This window comes from Thalassophryne amazonica, chromosome 5 (assembly GCF_902500255.1).
Source record: "Thalassophryne amazonica chromosome 5, fThaAma1.1, whole genome shotgun sequence".
Classification (NCBI taxonomy): domain Eukaryota; kingdom Metazoa; phylum Chordata; class Actinopteri; order Batrachoidiformes; family Batrachoididae; genus Thalassophryne; species Thalassophryne amazonica.
Window position 1 is genome coordinate 62040894 of NC_047107.1, and position 22694 is coordinate 62063587.

A 22694-nucleotide genomic window follows, 5' to 3' on the forward strand; every position below is an offset into this window, starting at 1 on the left:
GTGCTCCTTTACAACAGAGACTTTTTGGATTTATACTCTCAGTACACTTTCCCTCAGGGGCTTAAATGAGGACTTCAATCTCAGGACCATTTTTATAATATTTTTTTTATGATTCTTTGCCCACCCTGCATCTCTTTTCTATTATGTTATCTGCTTTTCTAATTATGAAGTTGTTTTATGGTGTATCTGTCCCTGCTGTATTTTTTTCATCATATTGTTGTTATCATATTTGCGTTATCATGTATTTCATTCATATATTTTGCCTGTATTTATATTAGTGTGTAATAAATATGTATGTATGTGTGTGTGTGTCTGTGTGTGTATATATATATATATATATATATATATATATATATATATATATATATATATATATATATATATATATATATAATATATATATACTGAGTGTTTTTTTTTTTGTTTTTTTGTGTTTGATGTCTTTGTCGGCTTGTGGCGCTTGTTTATCTGCTTGTTCTCATTAATTTGTGAGTGTGTTTGTTGTGAATAGCATGACAAGATGGTTTTAGTTTTGGCTTGATTAGTCTTCACGTGAGAGCAATTACTAATCAATGTCAGTATTTAGACAGGTGTTTTTCACCTTGTGTGCTGTCTGGCGATGGACAGTTTGCTGAAATGTTACGTTTTGTTAAATAAAGCTTTTTTTGTATGTGTCTATTTTTGGTACAATTTTTCTTGATCCAGCACGCCTTTTACGTGTTTTGGATATGTCTTTGCAGCATCACTAATAATTTCATTAATACATTTGATTGCTTTGGGTGAAGAGACTCTGTCTCAGACGTGCTGCTGTGGTCCGAAATGCGCAGATGCAAAAGGCGGACCAATTTTTAGGGGCGGACTGTTCGGTCCGGTTCATGTCCATCGACCTCAATGGAAAGTCATAATTTTAAGATCTTCCTCTCCTAAAAAAAAAAAAAAAAAAAAAAAAAAAAAAGCCGATATTTTCTTACAGATTTTTTTCCACATCAGTTAGCAATTAAACTTTTTTTCAGGATAAAACACACAAAATAGCAACACTATAATTGCTAGTTATCAGTCAGTAATAATTTGAATGTAAATATACAATTAAATATGGCTTGATTTTCTTAAGAATTCCAAGAAATCATCTGAAATAATTTATGTACATTAAAGGTGAACAGTGTTCATCCAAATAAGGTGTACAAGACAGTATGACTGGTAAATAAGAAGGAGAAGAAAGGAACGTTGCAAGGCGGTTAAGAGTGGTGAAGGCAGGCATGTTTAAATGTGCAGGGTCAGCTGTTCAAAGTCATGGGGTGTCGTAGAGAGGTGAGGAAGAGAGTGAAGGCATGGTGGAGTGGGTGCAGAGCAGTGGCAGGGGTTATCTGTGATAGAAGGGTTTATGCGAGAAGTAGAAGTAAGACCTGTATAGGCCCTGAGGCCCAGTGGTGCTTATCCTTATCTTTAGTGGTGCTCATCCATAGCATGAAGAGGATGACTATCAAGGACTCCATCTGGACGACATGCCAGTCAAATGCAGGGTACTTCCCCAAGAAGGCAGTGCCCATTTACAGGTGGTTGTATAGACCTTATCACGGGTAGGGTTATGGCATGTTGTGCGCATTCTTTAACAAGGACATTCTTGGATGCACAACACATAAGCTGGGCTTTTTCAGTATTAGCCAATAGCAAAACAGTCAGTTATTAATAAGGTCGGTTGTCAAGATATATGCAGACATTTATGCCACAGAGGTGGACACGGAAAAGCATTGTGGGTATTTGAATGAATTAAATATCATGAGAAATAACTCCAAAAAGGCAGAATTAGTTGAGTTTGCTACTGAGGCTCATGGCTAATAGGTTAGCATTCCACAAAGAAAGTTTACAACGAGGAGAACAAATTCAAACAACAATCAGTTTGATGTCATGGGAAGACTTTTTTTTACTGTGATTTCTGCTTTTAAAGTTCCTGAAATATTGTCTAGATGTGACCACAGGCTATTTTTTTTCCTGATGCTCACCATGAGAACACTGGAATTTTCAATGCAGAGATGTGGATTATCATTTCTGAGGTTGCAAACGTGCATTCAGTAGGCTGACACTGCACAAGGTAAGTGGTGTGAGATGTTAAAAAAATTGTATGGAACACGAGGTGATATATTGCTTGGAGGCGTTCTGTTTTGCTGATGTTGAAAAAGCCCATGTGCCATCTTGTATATCAGGTATCAAATCTTATCACATACCTATAACTGAACGCCAATATGAGTGGATAAAACACTAAAGAATGAATAGCAATACACCCTTTTTCAGGGATGGGTAATATTTTTCATACCACCCAAGTGTAATCAGCTAATCCGGGACAGCGGAGCAGCCCCACGACAAAGAGGTGCGGTCAGAGGAACTGTGAAATACTGGTGAGTCACTATTAATAATTTCTTACGTGTCCAATCTCGTAGGTGATCGTTAAAATTAAATTAGTTATTAGTTCTAAAAGCCATCATAATTATTTATAGGAAAATGTTTGTTTTTTTTTCTACTAAGGTTTGAACTTTGAGTGTTTACACAGGACAGAAAAGTGTATAAGTGTGTAGTGAGGGGTTTTACAGCCTTAAAACTCTATAAAAATTGTAAAAAATAACACTGACTACTTCGCTGATTTCGCCTATCGCGGGTTATTTTTACAACGTAACTCCCCGCGATAAACGAGGGACCACTGTATATGATAAAATCGTTATGAAGTTGTTCACCAATGAATATGGCTTTTTACATCCATCCATCCATCCATTTTTCTTCCGCTTTATCTGGAGTCGGTCACGGGGGCAGCAGCTCAAGCAAAGCCGCCCAGACCTCCCGATCCACACACACCTCCCCCAGCTCCTCCGGGGGAACCCCAAGGCGTTCCCAAGCCAGCCGAGAGATGTAATCCCTCCAGCGTGTCCTGGGTCTTCCCCAGGGCCTCCTCCCAGTGGGACGTGCCCGGAACACCTCTCCAGCGAGGCGTCCAGGGGGCATCTGGAAAAGATGCCCAAGCCACCTCAACTGACTCCTTTCGACGTGGAGGAGCAGTGGCTCGACTCCGAGCTCCTCCCGAGTGACCAAGCTCCTCACCCTATCTCTAAGGGAGCGCCCAGCCACTCTGCGAGGAAACTCATCTCGGCCGCTTGTACTCGCGATCTCATTCTTTCAGTCATGAGCCAAATCTCATGACCATAGGTGAGGATCGGAACGTAGATCGATCGGTAAATCAAGAGCTTTGCCCCCCTGCTCAGCTCTCTCTTCACCACGACGGTCCGATACAGTGACCGCATCACTGCACATGCTGCACCGATCCGTCTATCGATCTCACGCTCCATCCGTCCCTCACTCATGAACAAGACCCCAAGATACTTAAACTCCTCCACTTGAAGCAAGGACACTCCACCGCCCTGAAGAGGGCAAAGCACCTTTTTCCGGTCGAGAACCATGGCCTCGGATTTGGAGGTGCTGATTTTCATCCTGGACGCTTCACACTCGGCTGCAAACTGCCCCAGTGGACGCTGAAGGTCCTGATTTTGACGAAGCCAACAGAACCACATCGTCCGCAAACAGCAGAGACAAGATTCTGTGGTTCCCAAACCAGACCCCCTCTACACCCTGGCTGCGCCTAGAAATTCTGTCCATAAAAATAATGAACAGAACCGGTGACAAAGGGCAGCCCTGGCAGAGGCCAACGTGCACTGGAAACAGGTTTGACTGAATACCGGCAATGGGAACCAAGCTCCTGCTGCGGTCATACAGGGACCGGATAGCCCTTAGCAAAGGACCCCGGACCCCGTACGCCGGAGCACTCCCCACAGGGTGCCCCGAGGGACATGGTCGAACGCCTTCTCCAGATCCACAAAAACACATGTGGACTGGTTGGGCGAACTCCCATTAACCCTCGAGCACCCGATGGAGCGTGTAGAGCTGGTGCAGTGTGCCGCGAGCAGGACGAAAACCACACTGCTCCTCCTGAATCCGAGGTTCGACCATCGGTCGAATTCTCCTCTCCAGTACTCTGGAATAGACCTTACCGGGGAGGCTGAGGAGTGTGATCCCCCTATAGTTGGAACACACCCTCCGGTCCCCCTTCTTAAACAGAGGGACCACCACCCCGGTCTGCCAATCCAGAGGCACTGTCCCCGATCGTCACGCGATGTTGCAGAGGCGTGTCAGCCAAGACAGCCCCACAACATCCAGAGACTTAAGGTACTCAGGACAGACTTCATCCACCCCAGGGGCCTTGCCCACCGAGGAGCTTTCTGACCGCCTCGGTGACTTCGGCCTGGGTAATGGATGAGTCCGCCTCTGAGTCCCCAGTCTCTGCTTCCTCTTCGGAAGACGTGACGATGGGATTGAGGAGATCCTCGAAGTACTCATTCCACCGCCCGACAACATCCCCAGTCAGGGTCAACAGCTCCCCACCTGCACCGTAACAGTGCTGGTGGAGAGCTGCTTCCGCCTCCTGAGGCGTCGGACGGTTTGCCAGAATCTCTTTGAGGCTGACCGATAGTCCTCCTCCATAGCCTCCCTGAACTCCTCATAGACCCGGGTTTTTGCCTCTGCAAACCGCACGGGCTGCGGCACGCTTGGCCTGCTGGTACCTGTCAGCTGCCTCTTGGGTCCCACCTACCAACAAAGATAAGTAGGACTCCTTCTTCAGCTTGTAGACCTGGATGTTATCAGTTATCAAGTGTTCACCAAGAATATGGCTTTTTACACCCTTCAGAAAACCATACAACATTTATCATTTATAGGTATATGATAAATCGTTATCAAGATGTTTTACCAATGAATAGGGTGTATAAGCCATATTCATTGGTGAACAACTTGATAACTGATAACATCCAGGTCTACATATCGGTGCATCTCAAAAAATTTGAATATAGTGAAAAAATTCAATATTTTTGTCAGGAATTTCACCAAACTAAAAATGTTCAAGTCATTTTAAAAATTTTGATAATTATGTCAAAACATTACAATATTGCAGCATATCAATTTTTCATTTATAATTCAGAAATGTTGAACTTCTGAAAAGTACGTTCATTTATGCACTCAGTACTTGGTTGCAGCTCCTTTTGAATGAATTCCTGCTTCAGTGCAGTGCGGCGTGGATGAGATCAGCCTGTGGCACTGCTGAGGTGTCCTGGGAGTCCAGGTTGCTTTTTGCCCTGTTTCCAAAGAGCTGTCTGGGTCAGTATGGCATGCTATTTGTGTGTTTCCACATCCAGATTTAGGAACAGGTACCAAAATAACTGATCACTTTTTTGGCACCTTTCAGCTGATGTCCCAAATAATGGAAAGCAACAAAAGGGAAGCGCTAACACTGCTGTGCATTGATTGACTCAGCAGCTAAAGCTGCAGTCCTCATGTGACCATTCATACAGTTCACACTGTTTCAAATATTACAATCATTCACACAGTGAGTAAATATGAAGTCTTAATCTTACCTGTTACTTTGTTTCAGTTGAATTCATCATCACAGTGTGTCTCCATCGCCATCACTGGTTTATCTCCATATTATCTATGGGAACAATCAAGTATAGTAACACTATGGTCAACAAACCAGTTACTGGTATTTTTGGCACTGTGGGTGGTGCCAATTCCTGTGGGAAAAAAGAAATCAGCATGTCCATAAGGCTTGTCGTAGATGGAAGCATGAAGTGCTCTAAAACCTCCTGGTAGACGGCTGGGTAGATGTTGGATGGTGGACCAACACTAGCAGATGGCATGGTGCCAAATCATCACTTACTGTGGAATCTTCACACTGAACTTCAAGAAGCTTGGTTTCTGTGCATCTCTACTTTTTTCTCGACACTGGGACCCCAAATGAATTCCACTGGGAATTCCAAATGAAATGCTAAATGCACTTTAATCTGAAAATAAGACTTTTGACAACTGAGCAACAGTCTAGTTCTTCTTCTTCTGAGTCCAGGTAAGACGTTTCTGACATTGTCTCTGGTTGAGGAGTGGTTGGCGCCACACTCTGTGAACAGTCAAAGCTTTCACCAATGACCTTCTGTGGCTTAACCTCCCTGTGGATGGTGCTTGAGTGTCTTCTGGACAACTATCAAGTGAGCAGTCTTTCCCATGATTGTGGTTGTGTGTAGTGAACCAGAGAGATTCATGGTATTCATAAGGCATAAACAGTGACTTTAAATGAAAGATTCTAATACTTTGAGATATGAATTTTCTATTTATTTGAACAAGAGACTGTAATTATTATTAAAATTAAAAAAATGACTGAAACATTTTTAGTTTGTATGTATTAAAACTAGCAAGTTTTGGCTCTCTGGACTACTTGACAAAAAATATTGAACAAAAACAAAGAGTTCACCGTGCTTCTGTATAGCACAAACAAATCTGGCGCAGCCAGATAGGACTAATTTGTAAAAGAGAAAAATAACTGGTGCAACACAGAAATAAGTGCCAGAAAATTTAATAAGGTGCTGAAACAAAAATGTACACGGGAATAACGTTTCGATGTGAGAGTCACATTTTCCTCAGAGTCCTGACAGAGATGGTACAGCTTAAATACTAATAAGAAGCAGGTATCTTGATGCTTCAAAGAGGCATGACCATCCGTCAGACACAACACTCACTCAATCAGTAATCAATTCATGATTAGAAACACACTGTGCCAAAACACACAGAACTAAAACCAGACTAAAAAACAATTATTAAAGAAAACAGCGTTAGCGCTTCCTATGGATTATTTATCTTTACTATGAACTATATTCCTCATTCCATAGATTTTTTAGATTTCACTATTTATAAGGATGTCAATAATCTTTTGCAATAAACTATTTACCGTAAACCCGTTAACAGAAATACTTCATTGAGAGCAGATAGTAATCCTCCGCCCCATTTAGTTCGTAACATACAACTGGGTCAGTTCTTGCGAGTTAGAAGAAATTGTAGTTCTATCATGGACTTCATGTCAAAAGCAGCCTATCTAGCAAATCTGTTTGAACAACGTGGTTATAGTAAAATTGATATTGGTAAAGCATGGGACAGAGCTCTAAATACTGATCGTGCCTCTTTACTTAAAAAAAAATCTAAATCTTCTTCAACATCTAAATGTTTTTTTTCTACCTGCTATACTCCATTTGCGGGAAGAATAAAAAACATAATTTCTAAATATTGGCACATTTTGAAGAGTGATCCCACACTTAAAGACATCTGTGCTGAACCGCCTAAATTTATATTGAGGTGTGCCCGAAATATTTGTGATAGACTTGTTCATTCAGATATGATCATTCCCGTCTCAACTGCCTGGCCCTCCAACTCACCAAAAGATTTCTTCAGATGTGGTAATTGTGCACATTGTTCAAATTCCACTAATGCTTCATGTTTCTCTCATCCTCGCACTGGTAAACAATATCCTGTTTCTTCATTATCAATTGTAATACTACTCATGTAGTATATATTTTAAAATGCCCTTGTGGATTGGGATATATTGGCCAAACAAAACGTCAACTCAAATTGCGGATAGCTGAACATAAAACAGCAATCCGTACTCAGAATTTAACCTATGCCATGGCAAGGCACTATAACAGGCCGGTCATGGCTCTCCAGCATCTTTAAAATTTTGGGGGATTGAGAGAATCATAGCTCGACCCAGAGGTGGTGATATTATTAAAAACTCTTATGTAGAGAAGCATTTTGGATTTACACTTTAGGCACTTTGGAACCTTTTGGTCTGAATGAAGATCTAAAATGTACTTGTTTTCTCTAATAATTGTTTTTAGTCTGGTTTTAGTTCTGTGTGTTTTGGGACAGTGTGTTTCTAATCATGAATTGATTACTGATTGAGTGAGTGTTGTGTCTGACGGATGGTCGTGCCCCTTTGGAAGCATCAGGACACCTGCTTCTTATTAGTATTTAAGCTGTACCATCTCTGTCTTGCAGGACTGATGTGACTCTCACATCGAAACATTAGTCCCGTGTACATTTTTGTTTTCAGCACCTTCTTAAATTTTCTGGCACTTATTTCTGTGTTGCACCAGTTATTTTTCTCTTTTAAAAAATATTGAACTTTTTCACAATATTTGAATTTCTTGAGATGCACCTGTATTAGTAGCCAACCCCTTATTGTGCTACCTGCTCCACAGTCAGTAAGAGTGAAGGGGGAAGTTTACAAGATGGCAGTGAGACTGGTGGAGCAGCTGTCTTGTATGACTTAGAGGTGGTGCTAAAAAAGAAAAAAGAAACACGATAGGAGACGGAGGTGAAAATACTGAAATATTCCTCGGGAGTGACAAGGATAGCCAACATTAGAAATGAACATATCAGATGGATGGCACAGGCAGGATGAGGAAAAAAAAATCTTTCCAAGTGTACAGTAGATCAGGTAGATCAGTGGTATCAGGGTTTGGGCTATTAATATGCAGACGTGGATTCCCAGTCATGCTAATGTACCTCTCTGTTCTTTGACAGTTCACTTCATCTCCATTGTTCCACTCTTCCCAGCTGTTATAGCATTGCATAGGGAAGTAACCTACATTGGACCAACATCCCCTCTGGGCAGAGATGTAGACTCTCTTCCGCTTGGACCTATATTGTACTTACTTCTTCTCCTCCAGCCAGCCAACTCAAACTTAATGACACATAAAATTACCTCCCTTTTATTTAGACAAAACTTGAACTTAACATTTTACTGCATAATGATTTGAGCTATTTTCAGATTTTCTGATGTTACATTTGTAAATACCTAATTATCCATGCAGTGACTCTGTGTTAAATGGAATTAAATTGCATAATCAGAAGAGCCTGCAATGGAAATGCCTGTAAAAATGGAATCACCTAAAAGTGAACTTGCAATCTCTAGCTGTATCTGCACTGCAGCAGCTTTCTTATTGTTTATGTCCAATATTCATGTCCATTAGCTTTTTCACCATCTGGACTCATGACCTTTTTAATTATCTGTTATGTCTCCAATTTCATTTGGTGGACACAGGAAGTACTGGTGTATTGGGGTTTGATGAATTTTTGGTGGTAGGCATGACTTGTATATTTTATTCGTTTTATAAATTTTCAGGGCTGAGAGAGAGAGAGAGCGAGACATTTCAACACTTTTGTGTTTAGTTTTTGAAAAGCGTGCAGTGTGAACAACGGATTTCCCATATTTTTGTTTTCAACATATTCCTCATATTACCTTTATAAAGTAAGTTATATTTGCAACTAACCTAAAACTTTTTTTTTCCATTAAAAAGTATAGTTGTAACTTTGGGGTGGATTTGCATAAAAACACAGATCCTATAATTATTTGAAATCCCAGAAACATGAGCTGCTCAAACCTATTTTCAAGAAACACAATGAAAAGTTAAGCTGTATTTGGTCTTAAATAGAAAGCATTCATTCATTTTTTGGAACACACATTCCAATTAGGAGTCATGGGGAGCTGGAGCCTATTCCAGCAGTCATTGGGTGAGAGGTGGGGTGGACAGGCCCCTGGGCAGGCTACCAGTCCATCACAGGGAGACACATACAGACAGGCAAACTCACTGACACTCACACCTACAGTCAATTAAGAGTCACCAATTCACCTAACCTGTCTTTGGAAGTGGTAGGAAGCCAGAACACCTGGAGGGTATCCACACAACATTGGGAGAACATGCAGAAAGGACCAGGGCGGACGTGAACCTAGGACCTTCTCACAGTGCTAACCACTTAGCCACCATGCTGCTCTGAATAGAAGTTTATTCTTCTATGGACAGCGGAGTAGAGCTGAGTGGGTTTGATCCTCGGTCACACTTCCTTGTCTTAGTCCTTGTACAAGACACTTTATCTGCTTTGTGTTAGTTGACCCAGCTGTAAATGAGAACTGGCCTTGGGTGGGTAAGTGACCTGCGACGGACTGGTGTTCTGTCCAGGTGAACTCGTTGACTTGGAACCACTGGTCCATTGGCACTAGTGGACCTCAGAGTTTTCCTCATAAGGTGGGCGTAGCCAGGGAATGTTACACCAATACTTTTAAACCCTATAACATAAGATATGTTGGGCTTTATCTACAAGCGTGACTCATAATGTGTCTAAAGTGGTTGGGGGCATGTCCAAGTACTTTTTTCCAATCTAAAGGGCTTTTAAACTGAGAGGTTACAGAACACAATATTCACATATGCATTAAAACAATTGCCATAGCAGCTTCCACCATCATAACTTTTGCCAAATGATCCTTACTTGCATCTGCTTAACACCATAGTGCTGTGCATTGGGCACACTCCATTTAAAGGGAATGACAGGTAGCACTCTTACTGGTTGATTTTTATGCTAAGTCCACAACACAGCCACAACTAATCAAGTTGATAAACCCAAACCTTTTGTGCCCAGTGCCCACATTTGCTCAGTTTAGATGCTGTCTACATCACAAAAAGGATTTGGCCATGCTACAAAACCTCCTGTATCAAGCAAAATACACTTGGAGTCAAGATAGAGCTCTACAAAAAACAACTTCATCATTTGGTGTTTTGATGATGGAGGTGGACTATCCTCTGTGGCACATTGGTCCAAAATCTCCCATTGACATTTGACTTGGGTTGAGATTTTGCACTCACAGCAAAGGCCACAGCATGTGATTCACATGATATTCCTCCTCAGACCTATGGTTCATTATGTTTCTCCAGACTTCAGTGATTCAGCTTTTTCTTTTAACTTGTCACCTGTCTCCATAGCTGTTAAAGGTAGACATAAACCATTTGCACAGTATGACCCCTTAAAATTTGCACTCATTCAGTGAACACAGTGAAAATTTACTTTCATATTAGTCAAGGGAGGAGGAATGATTCTTCACATGGATTGACAGAAAGGAAATTACAGAAGGAAGACTTAAATAGGGTGCATTTCTATAGGGCTTTTCAATCTGAAACAGATGCTAAAGGCACTTCACAGTGATGTCTTACATTCACCTACTGATGTTATCGTACTGACATTCAAGGTGATCAGCTGCAGACTGGGAGACCTTTCCCAAGGGCCCTTAATGATTTTTTCAGGTCTGACAGAGATTTGAACTGAGGATCTTCTGGTCTCACGACTACTGTGTTCAACTCTCAACCGTGACCTCCTCACACCACCTACAGGCTTCATGTTCACTCTTAAAGGTGGCTGAATACACAGAGCAACACAGCTTTAACCTATTTTACAAATCATCCTTAAGACTTGTTGCATTACACTGCTGTCATGTGTACTAAGACTGACTCATAATTGAAATACCACAGTTTAAGATTAGATTAGATTAGATAGAACTTTATTGATCTCCTGGGAAGACTGCCTCAGGGAAATAGAGGTTCCAGCAGCATTGTATTGCAGCACAAAGGGTAAGAAGCACATAGAGTAGCAAAAGTGAAAGTATAAAAAAAAAAACAATTTTCAAATATAAATACACAGTATAAATACCAGACATACTGGTTTAGTGGCTACTACTGTTCCTCTCATTTCCATCCTTTGTCTCCCCCTGAGTGAGGAGTTTATACAGTCTAATGGCCTGAGGGATAAAGGAGTTTTTCAGTCTGTTGGTCCTACACTTGGGAAGGACCAGTCTGTGGCTGAAGAGGCTCCTCTGGTTGCTGATGATGGTGTGCAGAGGGTGACTGGCATCATCCATAATGTCCAGCAGTTTGTCTAGTGTCTCTTCTCTGCCACCGTCACCAGAGAGTCCAGCTTCATGCCAACCACAGAGCCAGCCTGCCTGATCAGTTTGTCCAGCCTGGATGTGTCCTTCTTGGGTGTGCTGCCCCCCCCAGCATACTACTGTGTAAAAGAGGATTCTGGCTACTACAGACTAGTCCACAGGAGTTTCCTGCAGATGGTAAACAACCACAATCTTCTCAGAAAGTGCAGCCTGCTCTGTCCCTTCCTGTACAGGTGGCTGGTGTGGGTTGTCCACGATCAAGATATCCTGTCAAGGTAGAAATATGTTTCTTGTAGAAATTGTTTTTGAATTATGTTCCTACTAAAAAAACTGCCAAAGTGATACTGTCTAATAAAACATTGATCTTAGAATTTTCACCGCTTTGAACTCCGTGTGGTCCCATGACTTTAAAGTTGTTTTTAGGTCACTGGAGTCAGTAGCACATTGCAGACTGGTTAGCAATCAGTTATATCAGTCAGCAACCATCAACACATACAGATCTGCTTGCTTACCAGAGTACGCTTACCAATATGTTTTATGTTTTTCCTCAAGTAACTATGAATCCAAGGGGGTGTTCGATTCAAGTACAGCGCTGGTTGCAAATACTGGCACCCATGAATTTTAAGCACAGAATTTGTGAGACATGTCTTCCTATGCACAGTCTTTCCAGTTACATCTGCAGAAGCTTATAACTCCTTCAGAGATGCCATGGATGTCTGTCACCTGTGTGCTTGCTCAGGGGGGGTTGGTAAGGTTAGACCTCAGTCATGTGAAATGCCTTGAAGCAGCATGGTTGTGATTTGGCACTATATGAATAAATTAATTGAATATAATTGAATTGGTGGGTTTTCTTAAGCTTCATTTCCAACCTGCCATACTCGTATATGCTGCTACAGCCAGTGTACAGAGGGGTAATGGCATGTCACTTGTGTGCAGCACAGTAGCAGGTTGCAGATTGTTGATGAAGGCTTTTGGTCTTGCACATGCAAATGATCTGGGTCTAGGAATAGAAAAATGCTTAAAAAGTACTATACTTCACAAGTACTCCACACTAACTATTTGTGCAGCACACAAGACAGAAGTACATCTCACTTTCTCCTGGTATATATATTGGAAAGACTGGGTAGCGTGTATCATTGGGGAAAGGAAGAAGATGGCACCACCAGGATTATATTCCATATTATTATATGGCTGTGACAGTACCCACACTCTGATTGGCTGATTTCCAGTCTGATATTTTCCCATATCAGATCGCGTATCAGATTTGTGACTTTGTTGATAATTTTCACGGCGCAAAATGAAACTAAACAAAAAGTGAACAAAAACATTATGAGTGACGAAGAGGACCATTCTCTGAGAATTTTATTACAATTACGAGTTTGAATTGGAGGAATTAATAGCAAACAAGCTCGGAGTGGACATGTAAATTGAAAACCAGCAAGATGAAAACATAGCTCAGAAAAGCCATATAATAAATTAATTTTTAACCTCACTTGCTTGGTCTGTACGGGAATATCAGACCTTTGTCTTTTTGACCTCTGTCTTGATATTTTCCTTACAGACCTTGTGCTCGGTTAATAATCCTTTAGTACACAACAGACACCCTCGGAATAATCTGATGCATGGGATGTTTTAAAAATAGAAAGGAGATGTGATCAAACATGACCTTCTTGGTGATGGGTGCCAGAGCGCTGCGCTATAATGTAGCACCAGTCCCACAGTGGGTGTTTTTACGCTTTCAGCACCTAGGACAGCGGCGCAGCCTTGAAGTTCATATCAAAGTGATGTGGCATGTCCACACAAGCTAGTTATATTATTGTAATATTCAATGATTTTCACAAATAAAGCTGTGCCAAAATGTAGGCAGGGTGCATATAGGATTACAGCTGACTGTGCCATTGGCTGTCACCATACTGTGGACCTCCACAGGCACATGATAGAAGGTGAGGAGAGGCACAAGCAATATTGGCTGTGCTAATCCAAGAACACAGATGTTGGAACGCGAGGCAGCAGAGGCAGTGGTAGACCTCCTTGTATACTCAACAAAATATAAATGCAACACTTTTGGTTTTGCTCCCATTTTGTATGAGATGAACTCAAGATCTAAATCTTTTTCCACATACACAATATCACCATTTCTCTCAAATATTGTTCACAAACCAGTCTAAATCTGTGATAGTGAGCACTTCTCCTTTGCTGAGATAATCCATCCCACCTCACAGGTGTGCCATACCAAGATGCTGATTAGACACCATGATTAGTGCACAGGTGTGCCTTAGACTGCCCACAATAAAAGGCCACTCTGAAAGGTGCAGTTTTATCACACAGCACAATGCCACAGATGTCGCAAGATTTGAGGGAGCATGCAGTTGGCATGCTGACAGCAGGAATGTCAACCAGAGCTGTTGCTCATGTATTGAATGTTCATGTCTCTACCATAAGCCGTCTCCAAAGGCGTTTCAGAGGATTTGGCAGTACATCCAACCAGCCTCACAACCGCAGACCACATGTAACCACACCAGCTCAGGACCTCCACATCCAGCATGTTCACCTCCAAGATCGTCTGAGACCAGCCACTCGGACAGCTGCTGAAACAATCGGTTTGCATAACCAAAGAATTTCTGCACAAACTGTCAGAAACCGTCTCAGGGAAGCTCATCTGCATGCTCGTCGTCCTCATCGGGGTCTCGACCCGACTCCAGTTCGTCGTCGTAACCGACTTGAGTGGGCAAATGCTCACATTCGCTGGCGTTTGGCACGTTGGAGAGGTGTTCTCTTCACGGATGATGCGAAGGAGATGTGTTGCACTGCATGAGGCAAATGGTGGTCACACCAGATACTGACTGGTATCCCCCCCCCCAATAAAACAAAACTGCACCTTTCAGAGTGGCCTTTTATTGTGGACAGTCTAAGGCACACCTGTGCACTAATCATGGTGTCTAATCAGCATCTTGATATGGCACACCTGTGAGGTGGGATGGATTATCTCAGCAAAGGAGAAGTGCTCACTATCACAGATTTAGACTGGTTTGTGAACAATATTTGAGGGAAATGGTGATATTGTGTATGTGGAAAAAGTTTTAGATCTTTGAGTTCATCTCATACAAAATGGGAGCAAAACCAAAAGTGTTGCGTTTATATTTTTGTTGAGTATATATGCACTCCTGGCTTGCGTCACGTGCTAGTCAGGAGTGATTGGCACGTGCTAACCGCTTGCATCACAGGGATGGCCTGTAGTCCCGGCATACGGGAGTGGTAGTTTCCAAGTTACACACACTCTACAAGTAATTAACACACTGATCACCTGGGCCAGACATGCACTTTGCACAGGCTGATGCTACAATATTTCCACACCTCATGCAAGACAGGCATGTAGCCTGCACATGACAAGTACTACACTGATACTCTTTCACAAACTTTCCCCCGGACAGCTGTGGCATGACTGAGACCTTCCACTTTCTGCAACATATGCGTGTTGAACACGTGCGGCAGGTTGTGAGTAAGGCTTCACTTCAGAGGTGGGACAAAGTCACCATCAAGTCACTCTCAAGTCGTGAATCAGCAAATCTCAAGTCAAATCACTTTCAACTCTGCATTTAAATATTTGCTATAAAAGTAATTGTTACAATTAAAAAAAACATATAAAGGAAAGAAAAAAACAACATTCACAGAAAAAAGGAAGAACATCTTGCACAAAGCTTTACCTCTTCCTTAGAAAGAAAAAGACAGAAAATAAAATCTTAGCATTTGTCATAGGGATGTAACCATCAGTAATTTAATATCAGATTTGTTGATTGTTGAAATCAGATAATCTGGACATTTAATGAACAAAAAGAAGACTCAGTACAATTAATCGATTACCACAGTAGTTGGTCATTAATTTCAAAATTGTTTAATTGTTGCAGGTCTAAGTATAACATTATTTAGATTTGTTATGATTGATATAACTGAAGACCAAGACATATTCAGTGACTTATACAGTTGTGCTCAAAGGTTTACATACCCTGGCAGAATTTTTTTTTTTGTTTGTTTGTTTTTTTTTTTCTTTTTCTTTTGGCCATTTTTCTGAGAATATGAATGATGAGAGAAAAACTTTTTTTCACTCATGGTTAGCGGTTGGGTGAAGCCATTTATTGTAAAAAAAAAAAAAAAACTGTGTTTGCTCTTTTTAAATCATAATGATAACAGAAACTACTCAAATGACCCTCATCAAAGGTTTACATACCCCTGTTCTTAATACCGTGTATTGCTCCTTTAACATCAACGACAGCTTGGAGTCATTTGTGGTAGTTGTGGACGAGGCTCTCTGATGGTGAAGCTGCCACTGAATATGTCTTGGACTTTATTTCCATCAGTTACAAAGAAGTACAAACGGTATTGCACTATGTGGTAAATCTGTGTGGAGTAGACAGTTCTTAAAAACTGAGTTGACTGTGCAAGAAGGAGAAGACTGAGGAAAACCACCAAGACACCCAGACGAAGTTATAGGCTTCTGTGGCTATGATTGGAGAAACTGTGCATGGTGCATGTTTTGTATTTTGTATCACCAGTTATACAGCTTCATGATGAAGTGGTATAGAGGAGGATTTTCTGATAAAGAAGAAGACCTGAAAGTTCAGCTACAATTTGCCAGAAGGTACATCTGAGATATAAGCCTAGATTTGAAGTTTTGGTGAAAGAAAATCCTATTTTTTGTATTTTTCTTATATTTGAAAAGGCATAAAAAATACTTTTGGGGGGAACTGCATGCACGTACTGTGCTTTTGTACTTCTTCATGTAGGATTTGTATTAAAACCATTTTTTGACAGAAAATAGACGTGTTTTCTGCCAAAACAGATATTATTGGTGCCAAAACACTTAGAAAAAAACAAAAACAAAAACAAAACAAAACCATCAGAAATAAGATCAGTTAAATGGCTATTCAGCATCACTGTGAAAATATTGGTAGTCACATTTGCATTTATTTTTGACTCAGTCTGTTTCCATCAGGCTTGGATTCAATGAGACATCTACTGTGAAAGCCAAATGAAAGGTTTTTATTTTGGCCTGTGTTTTTCTTTCTTTCTTGTTTTCTTTCTGTCTTAAATTTGTCAGTGATTGTTTCTTTCATGAGCTGAAAATGTTTTGCATTGTGGAAGACTAATGAAACTCATCCAAAACTCATTGTGTCAGTTTAACCGGCCCCATTTTGGCTTGTCAGTATCTCACAAAGAAAAAGTGAAATTTCCCATCGATGGGATATACAGGCTTAGAAGGGGTTAAAAAGCTTTGGATTTGACAAAAAGGCCAAAATGAAAGAACACCCTTTTCCACAGGACACCATTTTTTCTGACCCCCCACGATCCAGAAAAAGTGCAAAAAATCGGGATGAAACATCTTACTCCGGCATGCCTCTGATCAGGCTGGCTTAAAAAGTGCTGACCTGGCAATTGGCTGGCCTATAAAGCACATACCTGATCAAGAAGAAAAATAAAGCTGCACGTTCTCAGCCAGAACCACAACAAAAGCTGATTTTCCTTCAAATTTTTACCCCGATGGAGCACAATCAAACAAGTATCAAGCTGTACTCACTAGTATTGCACTGTTTAGAGATGTCTGAACATAACTGAAGCCATTAAGACTACGAAAAGTGAGAAGTGACCGCATAATAATGCCGATTTGGTGAATCGGGATGAAATTTTTGAACAGCTCCAAAATTTCACCCTGATTTCAAAACTGGTGCAGATGATGGCAAATAACTACTGCGTACACCGTTTGTTCAAGATTGACCAAAGATGTTTTAAGGAGTTACTGTGATGCTTTAAAACGTGGCCTGATTTGCTATTTGGGATGAAACGGGAAGGAACAGTGTTCTGTGGAATATGGGTATAAAGAAGATTATTTCTATTCTGTACGATCTCTCAAATTCTTGAATGCACATCCAGCTGTAGACTTTGTTGCAGTCACGTTTAGTAACCACCAGTCAGTCGATCCAGTTAACTTGAGCGCCGCTCTTTTTGTTTGGAAATCAGGCAATTAGGACTCAGGATAAGTTCACAGAAACCAAACAAATTAAAAAGAATCATCTGACAATTTAGCCTTCACTTTTGCTTACTTATTTCCTTCCACCATAGCAGACCGAACATTTTTCATATTGGCTCTACAGACCCCCGATTAGCTTTGTGACACTGCTGGATTTTTACATTCAAGCAAACAGGACACACAAAGTCTCAGCTTTTACACTCTTTCAAGCTGTTACAATCAGTCATTGGTTTCAGTGAAGAATGCAAGTATTTGGTTTTATGTTGACCTCAGGATTTTTCCCCAACAAATCCCTAGAGAGATACAGTAACACAACATAACTTCCCAAATGTAATTAAGTTGGGTTTCAATAAATTCTGACAAATTGGAAGACTAAGAGTGTGATAGTGATGAGAAGAAAAGAAAGTGGTGAAAGAGTGTTATGAAACGATGGATTTAATATTGATAATTGAGATAGAGGAGATGAAACAGAAAAAAATCTGTACTGTGTGTATGCATCAGAGTGATCAGGAAGGCAAGCAGCAGAAGTATGGTCAGTAATGTGTCTGTAATAAGGTCAGAGGCAGGAGTCCATTATGAAACTCCCTCGAGGGTCTATTCATAGTGACCTAAGGAGAGAGAGAGGGAGCGAGCAAGAGATATACAGTACAGAGCAGTGAGGTTGTGCAAAGAAGAGAAGAGATTAAGATGAAGAAAGTAGGGAAAAAAAGAGACAGAGACGTGGGTGGAAAAATTGTCAGAGTGCGGCAGGGAGGTGATGTGATGGGAAATGGTGAGCATGGGTAGGCCATGAAATGCTGTTTAAAATATGAGAGCCGGAAGGATGGAAGAATACCAGAGACAAAGAGAGAAGGATGGAGGAGAGGAGAAATGAAGAGAGTGGCCAGGCGGGTTGGAGGGAACGAGGGCGGCAGGGAAAGCCTGTGGAGAAGAGGGATAAGAAGCGATAGAGAGACAGTGAGCCTCCAGATGGAGAAAGGCATAAGCAGTGAAATTATCTTATCTAATTTTATCTTCATTTCTGACTAAAACCAGCAAAATATGGGAAAGTCTTCAAATGAAATAAGCCTGTAAGCTGTTCTTTATCATTTCAGTTGAGGCCATTGTCATCATTTAGTGTTTGTGTGTATTGTAGTTTTTTTTGTTTTTTTTAACCAAACAGATAATCTACAAAATTTGGCAACGCCTGCTGGTTTTAATTACTTTGTGAAAGAGGCAGGAGGAGCAATAAGAAATGAGAAGAGAGTTTATGAAGTGAGAAAAGATGTGAAGGGGAGTGTGGGAGACACAAAAGAAAGTAGTGAATTAAAGAAACAAGTGTTGAGAAAGAAGACGTCATGTTGAAGTTACGACATAGATGTTCCACTTAAAGGGGTCATATGCACTTTTCATCAAGTTAACTGAGGTCATCAGGTGTATTATTAGAAGACGATGTATACTCTAAACAATAAGGAGAATTGTCCTTGAAAAGACACTTTTGAAGTCCAAAAATCTACTTCTTGCATTAAATCTGAAAGAGCTGCTCTCCCTGCCCCTTCTCTGAAAGGGGATCGGGGCGGTGGGGGGGATTAAGAGCAGATTTAGGCCCCATTCTTGCTTTTTAGATATGCATCCTGGAACAAACTGTCTATACATTGGGAAACCTGAGAGGGTTTGGGTTTGGAAGTGATCAACCTGGATATTCATTGTGCCATGATCTGGTTTTAAGCGTCAAGTTGCTTGAGGGAGGGGAGAAAGAATTCCATCACAAACTTTGACACACTTTGGAAACCACTTGCAGTTTTAGTGGAGCTGGTAGCGTTGTATTACATGTATGACACAGCCCAGTCTCATGTTTTGTTTTTTGTTTTTTTAATGCTCCTGTCATGAAATGAGTCAAATTTTTGCGACTGGGTTTTTTTTTTAACTCACTATTACTAACCCTACTCCTACTCCAATCTAACCATAATCACCCCCAACCCCCGCTTCACTTTTAATTTTGTGCAGCCATCACGGAATGAATTAGAATAAATTTGTGCTGCCGTGACAAAAATGAGGAGCTTTTTGTCACAATATCACGAACCAATAAATTAAGGTATATTTCGTGCTGCTGAATCACGACTTGCCGTGAGACCAGGTTGATATGACATCACAGGGAGTTTTTCCAGATGTGTCAAGATTGTGCTAAAGTTATACTACGGGCATGCTATGTTTGCTGCTGGTACAAAATTGCCCCATTTCATTATCAAACTGCACACATTTGTTGGCAGCTGTGAACTTCACATGCCAATTTGCCACAATTATCAGCCATAACCTTCTGGGATGCATGTCCTTGAAAGTGACAACAGCATTTAATGCCGACCAATCATATCTTTCCCGCAGGTTGTGTGGGTGTGTCTGTAAAGACGGACAGCTCAGAGGGAGTGTCTCACAACCGAAGCAGGAGTTCAAATATGGACTTTTCTGCCATACACTACAGGTCAAACGTTGGGACACACTTTCCCATGGGAAAGTATGATGGGAGAGGAAAGAGTGAAACCTAAAAAGTGACAAATCACAGCCCTTTGCGCAGGTTTGCAGCAATGTGATTGTCTTTGGTTTGTCACACCCAGGGATATGTGTGAAACTTCACACTATATTACAGTGCAGCCAGCAAGCAGCTTTGTTAATAATCACCTGCCTTGAATTACAGTCTGCCTTGTTTAGGCATCAGGTCTGAGCACAGTTTGAAAAATAAATGCCCGAGCTTTTAATCAAGGAAATATAGTACCCACTTTCCTCAAATAGGCGAGTGTCAGTGCTGACCTTCATTTCGTTCTTGTGTTACTGGGCACGTCCAGATTGCTCTGTCCAGTACATGTGAGGGGGTTTTTAATGGAACTGCATTGAGATCGGACAGGACATTTTGTCTGATGTGAGTGAAAATTTGTTATACAAAATCTGGTATAAACAGTGTTTATTACATGGAAAACCAGACAAAAGCATTGGGACTTTTGCTTTTGGCTGGTGAGTGCGGCTGTCCGGTTTATACAAAGAAGGTTTAGGCAAGTTTTACTGTATTTTTTTTTTTTTACAAAGACAAGTAAACCTACACAGATTGTGATCAGTGAAAAACTGGCTTCCCTCTGTTGAATAGAGAAAAGGGGCCAGCATATGGTGAGACATACAGCACTGATCCAAACACAACCAGCCGACCATACTATCAATTGTCAGCCACCCAGAAAAACATTACCCTATCTCCCTGAAAATAAGCGCTTTCCCCGACTAGTGTTTAGATATTCTAATGCACCGCCCTGTGCTTGGTGCTTGTATTAATAGCGATGCTGGATTGTGATAGTAGAACATGAGTGAGAGCAAAGCAGTGCTTTTCCCTCCTGGGATAAGGGACAAAATCCATCTGGTAGATATTATTACACAGCAACTTGCACAAGTTTGTACCCCACAAGCTTGCATAAGATGATGCATATAAATGAGATTTTCCCAATGTATGCGGGTTTCTGTTGTGCATACATTTGTGTGTGTGTGTATGTGTGTGTGTGTGTGTGCATGTGTGTGTGTGTGTGTGTGTGTGTGTGTGTGTGTGTGTGTGTGTGTGTGTGTGTGTGTGGTGTGTGTGTGGTGTGTGTGTGTGTGTGTGTGTGTGTAAAAAGGTGTAGCTACTTGTGCATTGTATGGTGGCTCACTACATTCCTACTGATGACACAATAGTGAATGCACATTATTTTGTACATATCTGCCTGCTTTTATGTGATATTCTGAGTTATGACCATTATTCTTAAAGCTGCTCAAGGGTAGGATTGCAGATTTTGGATGGGGTCTGTGGCGCAGGTTCTGAGAAGTATTGCTGTGTTTTGGGCTTCTGGGTTCTTGGTGAGTTTGTGGAATAAGCTGTGTTAGAGTGGTTTGAAGTATGGCTGACCGTAATTTTTAATTCATTTAATAAACAGCATGTTTTGACCAGAGAGCTGACTCAGTTGTTGTTGTTTTTTAATTATTGCAATTATTAAAACACCACTAGAGAAAGTGGAAGAGGAGTTCATTCATTCATTTTTGAAACCAACTTATTGCAATAAAGGGTCATTCAGGGGGTAAATCCCAGGACAGGATACTCGTCTATTGCAGGGCAAAATAGGAGTTGGCCGACCAATATGTAGACATGAGTTTGAATCATGGTGTGTGCTTCAGGCTAGTTGTCTATGTCCTCATACAAGACACTTTAGCTACATTTTCACCCAGTAGACCTGTCAATAATGTCAAATGTTACAAAATCTTTTGGGCCAAATGTTGTTGTTGTTCCACTAATAAAATAAAAGATCTGTGCCAAATTTTCAGACATTGTTTAGGGGTCCCCCACAAAGCAACAATTTTCCCCAAATAGTAATCCAGTAATTCCAGTAATGTTCTCCTCTTGGTGACCAATCAACCACCACTTTTTTGCGATTAGAAGCCATCACATGTAAAAAATTTAAAAGAAAAATAATGGCATCAGAGTATTCTCCTGTTAGGGTGACGTTGCCTTGCCAGAGGAGGGAGAGGAAAATGTGTCACTCTGGGAGACCTCTAAATCTTATCTGATTGAGTTCATATTTTGTTTGCACCTATAAAACCCCAAGTGGGACAAAAGCAACATGTGGCCCAAAGTCTCTCATAACTTTTATTTTTTCATGATATAACATGAACAGCCGTACCACCCAGCTGTAAATGGGTAAATGGCTGGACAAGTAACCTGCAATGGGCCGGTGTCCTGTCTAGGGGGATTCGTTGACCATCATGTGTTTCATGCTACCGTATGCAGGGATATGATGTATTGGCTCTGTCTTTTGTTCATATTCAAGTGAATGAATCAATGCTTTCCCTGTCATTTTGTTGCAACATTATCATTTATGCAAAGAGTGAACCCAAAGGGCAGACGATAAGTATGCATAGGATTGAAGAGAACAAAATAGAATAAAACAGGACAATGGAACACCACCTGTATTCACCAAGGCAGAAAGAGAAATGAAGAATGATGTACCTTTACCAACAACGATCAACAAAACTCACTAACCAAACAAAAGAGAGCTGGTA

The 22694-nt window shown here is 41.0% G+C and overlaps 1 protein-coding gene across 1 annotated transcript in view; it reads left to right on the forward strand.

Moving 5' to 3' along the window:
* Positions 1-22694, forward strand: part of LOC117510628 (netrin receptor UNC5C-like) — a 962031-nt gene that overhangs the window by 465813 nt on the left and 473524 nt on the right.